The sequence below is a fragment of the Cibotium barometz genome, chromosome 49 (assembly GCF_041138505.1).
Source record: "Cibotium barometz isolate CiBa-2024 chromosome 49, ASM4113850v1, whole genome shotgun sequence".
Classification (NCBI taxonomy): domain Eukaryota; kingdom Viridiplantae; phylum Streptophyta; class Polypodiopsida; order Cyatheales; family Cibotiaceae; genus Cibotium; species Cibotium barometz.
The window spans coordinates 2,291,845-2,308,482 of NC_141094.1; positions in this window are offsets into that span (position 1 = coordinate 2,291,845).

Here is a 16,638-nt window from a genome sequence, read left to right on the forward strand (position 1 = left end):
ATAGTGTAACTCAAATCTAGCCTATTGATCATGACATAGATCAAAATCCCCACAATCTTCCTGTACATAGTGAGATCCTCCAACACATAACTTACATCCACACTAAGCTTGCCATTTTGATCTAATGGCACCAAGATTGACTTACAATCAGCCATTCCATATTTGGACAACATGTCCAATACATACTGTCTCTGTGGTGTTGACAGCCAAATACCCTCAGGTGTTCAGATGACCTTAATTCCCAAAAAGTAGCATAGATCTCCCAAATCCTTCATCTCAAACTTCCTTTTGAGAGAAGACTTTTCACATGCTCAATCTCATCCAAGTTGTCACCCCAACAATAAGATCATCTACATATATGGTGATGATCACAATACCCTTATCACTCTTGCGCACATACAAAGAGTGATCTATATCTACTATATAAAAACCAATAGTGACAAGATACTCAACAATCTTGTCATGCCATGCTTTTGAAGCTTGCTTCAGCCTATACAAATCCTTACGAAGCTTACATACATACTCTGGGTGACATGTATCCTCAAAACCACGTGGCTGATCCATATACACTTCTTCTTGCAAGTCGCCATGCAAGAACACATTTTTTACATCCATTTGATGTAAAAACCAGCCTTTAGCTCTAGCCACTGCAATCACAACTCTCAAAGTTGCCATATTTGCGACCCGGACAAATGTCTCCTCATAATCAATCCCATGTGTCTGCGCATATCCTTTGGCTACCAATCTAGCCTTGTACCTACTTATGCTACAATCACTGTTATGTTTCACCTTATACACCCACTTACAGCCAATAGCTTTCTTCCCTTCAGGAAATGGCACCAAATCCCAACTCTCATTTCCATACAGTGCATCCATCTCCTCATCCATAGCTTTCTCCCAACACACATTTCCAATAGCCTCATTAAAATATGTGGGTTCTACAACCTGCACAACTTTTGCCATATAAGCATAGTGATGTGCCATATAACCATCAGAGATCTTCGTAACTTTGCATTCATGGCTTCCATAGCCTTCTTCACACCAAGTGTGCTCATTGTTGGAATCCCAAGCTCCTCATCAAGGCTCATCTCCAAGCCACTAGACTCTCCATCAAAAAGAGAATGCCCTGCAGAAATATCAGGCATACCAAGGGGCTTAACCACTTTCTCTTTGCCTTTATGTATTGTAGCGACAATATTTCTAGGATTGGTGTTATGATGTAGCCTGCCACTCCATGGTCTATCAACAGAACCGCTGGATGAGCACTCTCCTGGTCCACTCAATGACTGTGATTGCTGACTTGCATTCTATGCAACTACGTTCCACTTACACATCAGCCCCAACAACATCTTTTTCAGCAGCATACCAGCTATTCATCTCATCAAATACAACATCCTTGCTTACCCTCAATTCACGTGTAGCAGGATTATAGCATCTATATCCCTTTTGCTCAAGGGAATACCCAATAAACACACATTTTTCTACCTTTGGATCCAACTTAGTATGCAACTCATCTGGCACATGCACATATGTAATACATCCAAAAACTTTCAACAAGTGAGACAAATTAGGTTTCCTGTTAGTAAACTTCTCCTCTCGTGTCACATCATGTATGGCTACAGTAGGAGTCTTGTTCATGATATAAACTGCATAGACACAGCCTTAGCCCAATAGTTATGTAGCATATTCTTCTCTGCCATCATTGCCCATGTTGTCTCTGCAATGTGCCTATTTTTTTGCTCAGCAACTCCATTTTGCTGCGGAGTGTATCTACATGTAAATTGTCTCTGAATGTCATTATTTTGCAAGAATTCAGAGAACTCATTGGAGAAGTATTCTCCCCCTCCATTTAACCTTAGGAAATTCACATGCTTTCTTATTTATTTTTTAGCCATCACTCTGAAATTTTGAAAATGAGTGAACACTTCACTCTTCTCCTTCATGAAATACACCCACACTTTCCTCGTGTAACAATGAATGTTACATAGTACTTGCAACCACCCATAGACATAGTCTTCGTAGGACCCCATACATCTGAATGCATAACATCTAGGACATTCCTACTTACATTTATGTCATGTGAAAATACATGCTTTGTTTGCTTTCCAAATTGACATGCTTCACATACTTTCTGCATACCTTTAACTTTAAACTTAGGCAGCCCTGTCACAATTTCTTTAGTCTGTAGACTTCATTCTTTGCACATTTACATGCCCAATTATCTTATTCCAAATGTTTGTATCTGCAACAACTCTCCTAAACCATTTCTAAACATTGCAGCACTCACTTCATGCATATTTACATTCAATGTAAATATTATGCCGCTCTGTTACCTTTTTCAACCAACTTGCACTTATCTTTAAAGTCTTCTACATAACAACCATAAGGGTTAAACTGGACCTGCAAACCCTGCTCAATTATCTGACCAACAACAAAAATCGGATTCTTTCATAATGTTTGAAACATGAAGTACATTTGCAATGTATTTCACCTTACCATCCTGCATAGAAAATGGCACATCTCCAACATGGGCAATCGGATGAGCAGTGTCATCCCCTGTTTCAACAAAACCTTCAAAACTCTTTATTTCCTTGAACCACTCACCATGACTTGTCATATGGTTTGAAGCACGTGAATCAACATACCATACATCATCCTTACATGCTGCTACATCATTTCTAGACATAGTATTAACCACATGTTGCATAACAAACAACCTCTCATTATCCTCATTATTTCTGCACATAGTTGTTTTGCTGCACTTTCCATTTCGCATGTCACTCTGCTTCTTTTATAGCAATCTGCCTACACATGTCCAAACTTACCACACAGTAAAAACAATCTCATGTATCATTATGCTACCTTTGCCAATTACCATGATACCTTTGACTCCCCCTGCCTCTAAACTGGCCTCTTCCACCTGTGTGTTGTTGTTTGCGAATCCTGGGAGTGTTGCTGCTGACCATAATTATGATTACCTGTTCGACCACCACCTTGGCCACATCCACATCCACGACCTCTACCTCATCCTCTACCTGACTTGTGTAGAAGGCCTGCTGCTCTAAACTATTTTTGTTTTGTGAAGATTGTTGATCTTCACCCAAATTCTTCTCTTTAATGATCAACACTGACACTAAATTTGTGAAGTTGGGTGAAGATTGTTGATCTTCACCCAAATTCTTCTCTTTAATGATCAACACTGACACTAAATTTGTGAAGTTGGGAATGTTCTCTTGAGTTTGAATAGACGTCTTGAATGCCTTGTATTGTGGCTCGAGACCACGTAGACACACTTCCACCTTATCATCATCAACAAAAACATCAATTGATTGTGCAAGGGATTCCAAAATAACCTTGATCTTCAAGGCATAATCATTCACAAAAACATATTTTTTCTTCTCCATAGTATGAAGCTCATTCTTCAACTGAATCTTTCATGCCTTGGTGTTAGTTTCATACACAGCTTCACCAAGGTATCCCATGCCTCCTTAGGTGACTTGGCATCCTATATATGCCCAATCATAGTGTCCTATATGCTAAGAGAAAGCTAATACATGAATTTTCTTACTCCTTGATTCCAATCCTTGAATTCTTTTACATCTACAATAGTTGGATTAATCTCCGGTATCTCTGGTACCTCCTCATGTTCACCTTCAATGTAGTCCCAGTAACCTTTTTCCATCAGGAAATTTGTCAATCTAAACCTCTAAGCATGGAAGTTTTTCTTGTCAAGATTCTCTACAACAATCTGGTTTATTCCATCATTTTACATCTTATATGTAACATAAATTTACCAAAAATAACACTCTTGTTTGACCTGCACAAACTGTTGTTTCTCTGAGCAGTGGTACTTTACTGCACCCAAACTGTCACAACCAGTGACCTCAATTTGCATATATATACCCAATGGCAACTTTAAGACCTCTTTTGTAGTACACAGTGTCTGCATAACCAATCTCCCTTCCTGCAGTTCTAAAAATTGTTTTCTGTAGATAATTGAAACTTACTCGCAGTGCTCGTAAACGCATGCTAGCTGAAAAATAGAGGTCCGAATGCACTCAAAACATGTTTTCGGCTCGTAAATAATTGTACAATTAACAATAGATAGTATAGTTGCCCTCTGTAGCTCTGCTCCCACAAAGAAATCTCCTCAACCAGAGTTCGTTTGCCGGTGCTCCCGACAAGGGTGTAGTAGCCAACACAAAGGGGGAAGAGTAGATGAAGCTCTTACCCTCATATCAATTCCTGTGCTTCTCTTGCTTGTCACTCAGCCCTTAGCATAAACCAAGCTCTGATATCATGAACAGATATAGGGGAGAAGAGAGATTGAGCTCTTCCAAGCACACACACACTCAAACGCTAGAAGAGAACACACAAGGTAAGAGGCTGAAAATTCTTCTTCTTCTTCACACAGCAAAAGAGGTCTACAAAGAAGATGAGTAACACACATAATAGAGTATATACAAGCGGTCCATAATGTGAAAATGCTAAGAGGAGTGGATAGGTGTGGACTAGTTAGTGTAGTCCAGCTACAGAATCTCTGGCGAAGAGATGTCGGTGTGCCAGCTACCAAACCCGACAGTGATGTAAATGTCGAATGGTCATGCAGGCGCCTCGTGAGTGTCAGCTCATGTTCTCAACAATTTGCAAGCCTAGCTCTTTCCCTGAGGTAGACGCAATGTTATTGCTTATATCAAGACTATCAGGCACTACTTGCACAGTCTTGGCATGGGACTTGTTTTGTGTGTATTAGGTTATTTGGGATGCTAATCATTGTTGTGCTAATTGCAAGGTCTCTTATTCCTTTGCTCTAGCAGCTTGTATCAGTGCCTCTACTACTACTTGCACTTCTTCTAATGTCCTACCATCGGGCATAAGCACTTGTGAGGGGGTGGTTTGATGGTCATAATTATAATAGGTACAACAAGATAGGGATATCAACATGAACGATCCCTGCTTGCAAAACGAGGAGAGTACACTAGGTGTCTCTTTGGAGTTAACCTCAACTCCTTCATCATATGGCATGTAAGTCATAAGGTTTGGTGCAGAGGTAGCGGTTGAGGTTGGACCTCTAAGGTAGCTAGCTATGCGGCCACCAAAAAGACTAGTAACTGGCTTGACTGGTGAGACTTGGTTAAGGTTCTCACTTCTTGGGGCTGGGGATTCTTCCATTGAGCCAAAATCTGACTATGTATCATTGGTCCCTAGTACAGGTCCTTGTACAATGCTAAACTAGGTTCTGATCAAAGGTCTTGAGCCCAGTGTATGTTGGTACGTACCTAGTTCAATAGATGCACTATCGTCTATATTGGCCTCTAATACACGCCCAGATCGTAGGTGCATGTGATTATAGGGTACAGGAAAGTCCTACAGATGCCTTAGACAAGTTTAGAAATTCAAAATTTTTTATTTTTTTATTTTTTAATTAATTTATTTTTAATAAATTTTTAAAGATTAGCCAAAGTTTTTTCAAAACACATCTTTTGTGTTTCTTAACCCGTGGCACCAGAAATAGTGTATTTTTTCAAGGTCAATCAAGCGTTGTAGGTGTTGGCTCCCATATGCTCTTTGAATATGTAAAATTGTAAAATTTTTGGGTGTCAAACAAGTTGCGTCAACGTGGTCGCAATCGTGAAACATATATTAGGCAAGTTTGTGCGAGCACTTTTTGAAAAATTTGTACACTTTCCCCTCCCCCGACCTTTTATCTTTCCCCTTTCCCCTTTTCACTTTTCACTTTTCACTTTTTTTAATTTTTACTTTTTACTTTTTAATTTATTGCTTTCCACTTTTTCTGTTTACTGTTTACGGTTTCCCTTTTCGGTTTTATTGAAAAGGAGTTTTCCTATAATCTTTAACTTGGGGCTTGCACGTATTAAATGTGTCCAGCCACACAAAACAGACTTTTTGAAATTTATGGCATCAAGATGCCCCAAAATTAGGAAAAGGATTAAGTGTAATTAACTCATGTAATGCGAAAATGCAAAAAGCACATAAATTTATGTGTGCCAAATCCTCCCCTAATTTCTATTATTATCCCAATTTGTCTGCATACGGAGTCGAAATTGGGATAAAGCCTATGCTAGGAAACCAATTTTGTGGTCTAATTCACCTAATTCTTTCAATTTAATGCTCAATTGACTATTTTTTATTTCAAAATTGAAAAAATTATAAAAACTAAAAAATGCAAAAATCCCAAATTGTGGTTCTAAATGCACTAATTACATCACTCATAGGAAATGAAAAACAAGTAGAAATTGAGAACCATGTAGAAATTGAACAATATGCAAAAATTGTAGAAATCAACAAGAATGGAAACAATGCCACAAAATGGACACATTTTTAGCTATTCATTTCTACCCTTCTTGCAAAAATAGAAAACAGAATTATAACATAATTCTTTCATACACACACATGCATTCAAAATGTATTGTGGCTATGTGGTAGGGCTATTCCTTGGTAGTGATGCCATTTATGGGAAGCCCTTGCACCATAGAAAGAATGTAGAAACTAGCCAAAGTCACAGGGCTTTGTTGCCTAACCACTCTTGGGAGCATAAAACAACTCAAACTGAGAAGTTAATCGACCATAACCTAGTCCACAATTGTATAAACAAGACGTGTCACTCACCTCGTGAATGATTGTGCTTGGATACTTATATAAGAGACAATGTTGCCACGTAGCCACACTCCAACGTCGCCTCCGCACTCCAATGGAAGCTCGACCCTCATCTCTCACTCAATTACACTCACTCACTCTCTCACATACATGCAAGCAAGCACACAAGAGCTCAAACAAGAAAGAGGCAAGCAAGAAAGCAATAGCATAGGAGAGTAGAGAAGAAGAGCACTCTATTGAAATAGCATAAGAGAATGAATAGTGAGAATACACAATGACCCTTATGTTGGCCCCCCTAGCCTTCACACCTTATGTTGGCCCCCCTAGCCTTCACACCTTGGGCAGCCATACTTAAAAAATAGGTCAATGGCTATCCCATGGCCACCTAGGCTTATGCAAACACTTAATCTAAGAATACAATCTCTATAGATAATCTTGTGGCATGCCTTTCATAGACAAGCGATGATCGCACACATAGAATATACAATGATGTTGGAGAGGTGTCCAATGAGGGTTACAATGTTGATGACCTGTTGCTCATAGGCCCCGATAATGACAAGATTTTAGCCTTCAAGATTGCATTACATATGTCATTTGAGATGATAGATTTAGGCTCGTTGCATTATTATTTAGGCATGCAATTTATGTAGCGTGATGATGGTATTGTGATGTTGCAGTCAAAGAGTATACATAGATTGCTACACAATGAATATTGTGAGCATGTTGATACACCAATAGAGATAGGTGCTAGGCTCACACAAGTGAACCATTTGATGCATCACTTTATCAGTAGGCTATTGGGTGCCTTATGTAATACAAGGGCAAACATTTAGTTGGGATGCCTTATGCAATACAAGGCCAAACATTCAGTGGGGATCTCCCAAAACTGATCATGTTTATGTATAGTCTTGGAAGTAAAGCGAGTATTTTGTTACTTCCTTATAGTGCACTCAATCTCTTTAGGCGATATTCTATGCTAAGGGAGGTGATATTCATTTGCGTGCTTTTAGTGACTTAGATTTGGCTCGATGTTATGCAATACAAGACCAAACGTTCAGTTGGGGTCTCCCAACTAAGCATGTTTATGTATAGTCTCGGAAGTAAAGCAAGTATTTTGTTACTTATAGTGCACTCAGTCTCTTAGGCGATATTCTATGCTAAGGGAGGTGATATTCTATAGTCTCAAAAGTAAAGCGAGTATTTTATTACTTATAGTGCACTTTGTCTCTTAGGCGATATTCTATGCTAATGGAGGTGATATTCATTTGCGTGCTTTCAGTGACTCTGATTTGGCTCACTGTTATGGCATGTGAGTGTCTAGTAGTGAATGCTTTGATTTTGGTGATTCAAGTATATCATGGCTCAATAAGAAGTAGCTAGCCCCTTTGAGTACATGGTAGGTGACTGTGGAGTGTATGGCTCACATACCTTTTAGAAGATCTTAGTGTTGTTGGTATCATTTCCTCACCTCCATCTTCACTAAAAGCTAGAGTGCATTGGTTCCAGTGTTTCATGCTCGCATAAAGCACATTGAGGTGCATTATCATTATGTCAAGGAGAAGCTCATTGTTGGGCATGAGAGATTAGCATGGCTTATTGAAGGAGAGACTCATTGCATGAGAGATTAGCCTGGCTTATGTCTCTACACACAACAATGTGACAATGTGGAAGATATCTTAGTGTTGTTGGTATCATTTCCTCACCTCCATCTTCACTAAAAGCTAGAGTGCATTGGTTCCAGTGTTTCATGCTCGCATAAAGCACATTGAGGTGCATTATCATTATGTCAAGGAGAAGCTCATTGTTGGGCATGAGAGATTAGCATGGCTTATTGAAGGAGAGACTCATTGCATGAGAGATTAGCCTGGCTTATGTCTCTCATTGCATGAGAGATTAGCCTGGCTTATGTCTCTACACACAACAATGTGACAATGTGGAAGATATCTTTAGCAAGGTTCTCTTACAAGAGAAGTTAAAAGCTTTTCACAAATCTTTGGGCTTATCGCTATTTGGGGATTGATCAGCCACATGATTATCCATGTACATGTTCACATCATTTTTATAGGGGAGATTTGTAGCCATTTATATGTGTGGATGTAGGCTAATAATGGGCCATGTCACTTTTTCCCTCCTTAGGAGTGTTTCCCCCCCAAGTGTGTACATACTCGGGGGGGGGGGGGGGGGGGACTCATAAGAGTGTGTACACACTCTTATGAGTGAGTGTGTAAGTGACCTTATCATGTCACTTCACTTGTACTTCACTCACTCTCATCAATCTATTTTGAGTGCTCCTAACAAGATGTATTTCCTAGATTAATCATTTACACTCTCATTGACAAAGGTTGGCTACTACAAAATTGGATGCTTTACATCATGTGAGCCATTATGGGTAAAGATGATTCATACAAAATTAGATGCTTTACATCATGTGAGCCATTATGGGTAAAGATGATTTATACTTTACATCATCATGTGAGCCATTATGGGTAAAGATGTTTCTATAGGATAATCTTTTGTTTTATGCTTGCATAAACTACTTTGAGATTCACTTTCACTATGTGCGCGAGTTGTGGTCACATTTAGAGGGAATAAGGTGGTACATTGATAACAATAGAGAATTTGTCTTAATATGTTGGTCATCTTGGGTGAATAGTAAGGACATAGTGTTAGATACAAATACCTCAACCTCATTTGCTAATACTCAAGCACCATCCCAACTCATGTATGTAAGGTCCCCCACTACAAGGATTATGCTATAATTTCAATGTACTTAGTTGTAGATCTATTGCCATGAATGTTATAAGGTTGTTTTTGTGTGACTTGTAAAAGTCACACAAAGCAACCGCCATTGCATTATTGGAAGAGGATAGAAGAATAAGCAAAGAATTGAAATTTGATTCTAGTGAGCAAGCCTTCATAACTCAAAGGTACCAAAAGCAATGACTATTAGAAAAAACATTTACAATTACTACAAGAAGCCTATGCATTTTGTAACAGGGATGCTAGAAGAAGAGTCATGAGATGAGGGTACTTCTTCATTGACATACTTCATGGATGGTGAGATATATCAATAAATTGAGAAACTTTGTTTTGAAGACTAGCCCCAAGGCTAGGAACGTGCAGAGGAGGCTTGGTGGCAAGGAGGACAAAGATGGGCCCCTCTTATTCCTGAAGGTCTTGGTTGAAGGCATCAAAAGATGTAATGGCCATGGGATAGTCAAGGCAGATAGATGCCGAGCATAATGCCTATGGCATAACTATGTGATATCCCCAACTCAACATTGAGAGGGGGCTAGGTGTTCGAATTTCAATGTAGAGTTATATTTGGTTTCCATGGTTCATTGTTCTAAGGTTATTGGTTGGTTGTTTGTGTGATTTGTAAAAGAGGCATGGTAGAAGTCAAAGGTTGTCATAATGGGACACATGGATTGAGTGGCCTCATATGCCTCTTGTACTTGTGCTAGTCACAAGGTTTGTGTGTACACATGGGTTAAGTGGTTTGGAAGATGAGCATCATGTGAGTGTAATAAATATCATGTGTGTACACATGGGTTATGTGGTTTGGAAGATGCCATCATGTGAGTGTAATTAATCTCATGAAGAAGCTATGTAATGAATTAACATGAGTGTAATTTCTAATGCATTATTATCCCAAGCAACCATTGGTCTTTCCTTATTCTTTTAACTAATCGTAGTTCTCAAGTAGTGTTGCTAATCATGCTCTTTGTGAGATCCCACTGCCCCCTCTGCACACCGGATTCCCGGATGGTAGCAGCAGAAGTAGCTTCCTCTTGCGCAGGCAGGGTTTCTCACTCGGGGCCTCGCCCTCGAATGTCCGGGCACGAGACTAAGCTGGTGGTCATTCCGAAAACCGAAACCGAGAAAATTTCCCATGCTCAAAAAGTGGGGACAATTCCACCATTTTTATTTTCTTAATGAATTCTTTTAACATTGTCAAGATACTGAATCTGATAAAACCAGATAGAAGGGAAACTATTATAGACTTAACTTTGAAGGAATCAACACTTTTTTTCTAATTGAATCAAGCATAGCCGTTGATTTATTCTTTAGAGAAGTCTTTAGGATTCTAATTAACTACTCGAGTTCTAATTAACTACTCGAGTTCTAAGCGTATTCTTATTAATCAATTTTATTATTAAAACTCTACTGATTCCAGCCTAACCCCATCCGGCCCATGGGTTAGCCACTGCCCAACCACTGGAATAGTAGAACCAGACAAGTACTCACCCACCCATAATTGAAAGCCTTTCTTAACTTTTGCTTTAGAATATAGATACTCACACACTCCTCTTTAAACTTTAATTTATAAAACAATCCATTGACAAACAATTACTGGTTACAGATATCAAACTCAAAATTTCCATTCAATCCTTGTTTCTCACAAAACAGTATCACTCTGGACTCTGTGTTGAGACCAGCAGGTCAACAACAAGATCCAGTTAACAGATTACAATAATTTTCTCATCATCATTCATATATACATCTTCCACAACATACGCATTGGTGTCCTAAGTACCGCGAGCCTGTGCATTGCCTGGTCATAACCCTCTAAGATCCTCCTTAGGTGTCCTGGCACTTCACTCAGGGACCGCTTCATCGGCCCTCGCCCATCGTACCAGAAGCATACCATTTTACACCATACCCAGGATGGTCAAGACCTGGGCAGGTTTTTGCCACGTGAGCCATCCTTTGAACACTCCCCGCCAGCTGTTGCAAGCAAACTTCCCTTAGAAAAACACATATACCAGAGGCTCCCTCCCAACATTCTGGCGTAAGACAGTCCTTTAAGTAAACATGGTTTCTATGCAAGTTTTGAGTTTTGAATTTCTTTTGAATACAATGGGTATTTCTTAAATCTGTATCCCAATACTTCTAGATCACAGGTCTGGATTCCCAAGTAGAATTCCTCGAATTCTGTAATCTTGATCCTCAGATCAAAATCAAAGGTCTCAACTTCGTTTCAAATTCGGTGGGTGATTTGAGTGTAGATTACTGAACTGGTCACATCATCTATTCTTGAAACTGACGAAGGAATTATGTCTTGGTCATAGTTTGATTTAGGGGATTGAGTCTGGAAAAGTTCTCCCTGAACTATCTTTCTTGAAGGGTAATATTTCAATTACTACTTTACTGAATTTCATTCATTGAGTATTTGCTTAACTGAATTCAAAACTAATCACGAATTCCTATGAGGGATAAATTAATCATTTAACTAAAATTCCGACTTCGATAGGTTTTTTGAATTTTCTCATTACCATCCTAGAGAATATGAAGCGGTAGAATTTTCTCTCACATAATATTTACTTATTCATTTACCAATATTCATGGGATTTAAACATAGGATTAAAAAGAACTCTTATTTTGATATAAAAATTGTGTATGCATCTATTTATGCATAAAATCCAACTTCTATGGAAATAACACTTTTATATGAAAGAAAATCCTTTTATGCATCTATTTATGCATAAAAATCCATTTTGATGAAAGTAACACTTTTATAATAAAAATTCTTTTATACATCATTTTATGCATAAAAATCAATAATGATGAAAGTAATACTTTTATAATAAAAAAATTCTTTTATGCATCATTTTATGCATAAAAATCAATATTGATGAAAGTAACACTTTTATAATAAAAAATATTCTTTTATGCATCTATTTATGCATAAAAATCCATTTTGATGAAAGTAACACTTTTATAATAAAAAATATTCTTTTATACATCTATTTATGCATAAAAACCAATATTGATCAAAGTAACACTTTTGTAATAAAAATATTCTTTTATGCATCTATTTATGCATAAAAACCAATATTGATCAAAGTAACACTTTTGTAATAAAAAAAATAACCAATATGCATCTTTCTATGCATAGAATTTATATCTAATGAAAATCACTCTTTTATAATAATAAAAAAACCAATATGCATCTTTCTATGGATAGAATTTATATCTAATGAAAATCACTCTTTTATAATAAAAAAATAATCAATATGCATCTTTCTATGCATAGAATTTAAATCTAATGGAAATAACACTTTTAGAATAAATATATTTCTACTATGCATTTTTCTATGCATAGAATGAAAATGACACTTTTAGAATACACAAACGATAGGGATTATTCTTTTAGAATAATAAAAGATGAAACTTATTTCATAAAATTTTAGAAAATTTTGCCATAACCTCCTTTGTATGGCTGACCATTTTTCAAATTTTCCTACTTTAATTTACTTAATCAATTAAACTAATCAAATTTTCCTACTTTAATTTACTTAAAAATTAAACTAATCAATTTTCACTTTTAAAAGAGAAACAATATGAAAAGTTTAATTCAAACAATTTGATTACTTAACTAGGATAAAGAAGGGCTGTATTCAAGAATGAGAGAGGAGGAAAGCCTTTCTAGCAAGGCATAGCATCGATTTATCATTTCAACAAAACAATTTAAATTAGAAAACCATTAAAAGAGTAAAGAAAAATATAAGATTTCTAACTTACATGAATTCTGGGAGCTTTCCTTTGGCTTGATGGTTTGAGGGATGTACTCTTGTTTGCAACAAGAGTGGCCACCAAATCTTTAGAAGAGGGAATGGTCAAAAACTAGTGAATTATTAAGAAATTCAAAGTTCTTGGCTCTTGGGAGGAGTCGAGTAGCAGTGCATAAAACACTATTAAGCTTCAACAAAGGGGGAGGCTTCTATTTATAGGAAAAAGTGAGCTCCTAACCAAGCAAACTGATTCTAGAATTTTCCAGATCAGTTTGGTCAATTTTGACCATTTTTAGGTCAGTTTAGCTTACTTTTTGGAACTAGACTTGAATTAGGAGAGAAGAGAGATGAAATATCTCAATTTTTGATAATTTAAAACTCCACCACACATGTGAAATAGGCGCCTCCTTCATGAGGGGGAATTCCCATTGTGAGGTGTCAAAAATCAAAATTTTTTAGTATTTCCTTTGGTCCTTAGTCCACTCTTCATCTTATGTGAGTATTTACTCATTTTTGGGAGAATTTTCTTTATTTCTTCTATTTATCTTCTCCACACATTTGGATGAATCTGATTGGCTCCTCAAAACCTTAATTTAAAATTTTCAAAAAATCTGGATGCCTAGGATAAGGTCTCTTGAACAGATTATACTTGAACAGGATAAGGTCTCTTGAACAGATTATACTTGAACAGGATAAGGTCTCTTGAACAGATTATACTTGATTTCTAATGCACCTTCTGAAAATCTTTTTGAACTTTTGTTTCAGGGGAACTTATTTTAATAAGAAGAGATATTTTTCCATCCAAAAATATTAAAAATCTGAATAGCCTCTCTTGAGAACATTTTCTCTCTCTAGGCCAAAACAGGTAGAAACAAGATCTTTTATATTTCTGAAGAGGGATTTGATTACAGGGGAAGATGCTGGACATCTTGAGAGAGGCTGGGGAGGAATCTTACATTCTCTCCCACTTGAAAAACGCGAGATGTCCTCATCCCGCAAACTGGGGGTAATGTCGCAATAGTTCGGCTTCTTTCTCTCCCAAGTCGCATCTTCAAAAGGATAGAACTTCCATTTAACAAATAATTCTCTCAGAATTCTATTCCTGAGAACCTTTTCTTGAACATCAAGGATTTCTTATCTACCCTTGGGTTGAAGAAGTTAAGATTTCATCATCAAGCACATGATTTGGGCTTTTGGTATATACTTTTTAAGCAGGTTGACATGAAATACATTATGTATTTTGAGATGAGGAGGCAGAAGAAGCTCGTAGGACAAGTCACCTACTTTCTTTGTAATCAAATATGGCCCACAATATCTAGGGGATAACTTCTTGTACTTCCCAAGAGATAGAGAACTTCTTTTGGGGTGTACTCGAATGAAGACCATATCTGCTTCTTCAAATTTTTTATTTGTCCTCTTCTTATCTGCATACTGCCTCTGTCTATCTTGGACAGCTTTTATATCTTTGCAAATTGACTGCATCTGTTGCTCCATGTCGTCAAGCATCTGTCTAGACATATCGACCCTAATCAATGGGTCGGACCAAGTTAATGGAATTAAGCAATCTTGTCCATACAGAGCTTTGAAAGGGCTCATCCCAATACTTTGGTGATAAGAAGCATTGTAGGTGAACTTGACTAGGTGCAGATAGCTTAGCCACTTCTTGGGTTCCCTGCCACAGCATGACCAAAGTATATCTTCGATGACTTGGTTTACCCTTTCTATTTGACCATCGGTCTCAGGGTGGTAAGCTGTGCTGAGATCCAAGAAAGTTCCTACTACTTCGAAAAATGCAGTCTAGAATCTTGACATGAATTTGGGATCTCGATCACTTACTATTCTTCTAGGTAGGCCATGCAATCTGAAGATTTCCTTGAGGAACACTCTGGCCACATCCACTGCGGTGTAGGTTTCTTTTATTGGAATCAGATGCAGTCTATCAACTACCACGAAGATGGAGTTGTAACCTGATTGCACTGAAGGTAATCCAGTAATAAAATCCATACTGATGCATTCCCACTTCATCTGATGGATGTAACTTCCCAGGCATTTTTACTCTCTTGGCCTTGACTTTTTGACAGGTTAGACATTGATGTACATGATTAAGCACATCCTTTTTTAGACCAAGCCAAAAGAAGCTTTTCTTCACAGACATGTAGGTTTTGATGAAACCTGGATGTCCTGCAATAAGGCTATCATGGGCTTCATTCAGAATTTGACCCTTAGTTTCCTCATCATGCATAGCCTGTGATTGTAATACATAATTCCATCATCCAAGCTGTACCCTTGAACTCGGTTCAACTCCTGTGGAGTTTTGCTTTCCTGCATAAGTAGGGTAGCAATAGGACCAAAGAATCTATCCTGCATGATCTTCTCACTTGCTTCAATAATCAAAGGATTTGACACTACAGTAATTTGCAAGCAAGGAGGGTTTTCTGCTGAGGGCATGTGCTAACACATTTTCTTTGCCTGGGCGGTACTTGATTTCAAAATCAAATTCCTGCAGGGTCTGCATCCACCTTCTTTGGTGCATGTTGAGATCCTTTTGAGTGAAGATCCACTTTAAGCTCTGATGATCTATCATCAAAGTGAATCTTTGACCCAGTAGGTAATGTCTCTACAACTTCAGGGCATAAACTGCATGACCTTCCTACATAAGTGCACCTCCCAGGGCAAAACCATTGGCATCAGTTACTACCTCAAAGGGTAGAGAGAAATCTGGCAGCTTCAGAACGGGATTGGTTACCAAGGCGGTCTTCAGCTTATCAAAAGCACTCTGGCACCTGGCAGACCATTGAAACGGAATATTCTTCTTGAGAAGATTTGTCAGGGGGGAAGCTCTTAGAGCATACTTTGGTATAAAAATTCTATACCAACCAGTTAATCCCAAGAATCCTCTGACTTCTTTCACTGTCTTTGGTTCAAGCCATTCTATGATTGCTTGGACTTTTGCGAAATCTGGAAAAATTCTATCTTTTGATACTAGAAAGCCCAAGTATTCAACATGGTCGGCACAGAGAAAGTGCATTTGCTCTTTTTTGCAAAGAGTTAGTGCTTTCTTAGAATCTCAAGAACTTTTGTGACATGAGCTTCATGGTGTCAGTTGCATTCTTTGAGTAAATCAGAATATCATTAAAGAAAAAAAGAACGAAATCGTCCAAGTATTCTCTGAGAATGTCCTGCATTAAGCGATTGAATGTAGCTGTCAATCCAAACGGCATGACAATGAATTCATAATGCCCATACCGAGTATTGATGGGCTGTCTTTGAGATATCTTGCTCATTAATCCTGATCTGATAATACCCTAATTTGAGATCTATCTTTGTAAAGATCTGGGCTCCACTTAGCCTGTCTAGAAGCTCATCAATTCTAGGGATAGGATACTTATTCTTAACTGTTAGATGATTGAGACCTCTATAGTCCACACAGAGTCTTAGCGTTCCATCTTTCTTTTTCTAAAAGAGAACTGGTGCACCCCAAGGTGAAACACTGGGTCTTACAAAC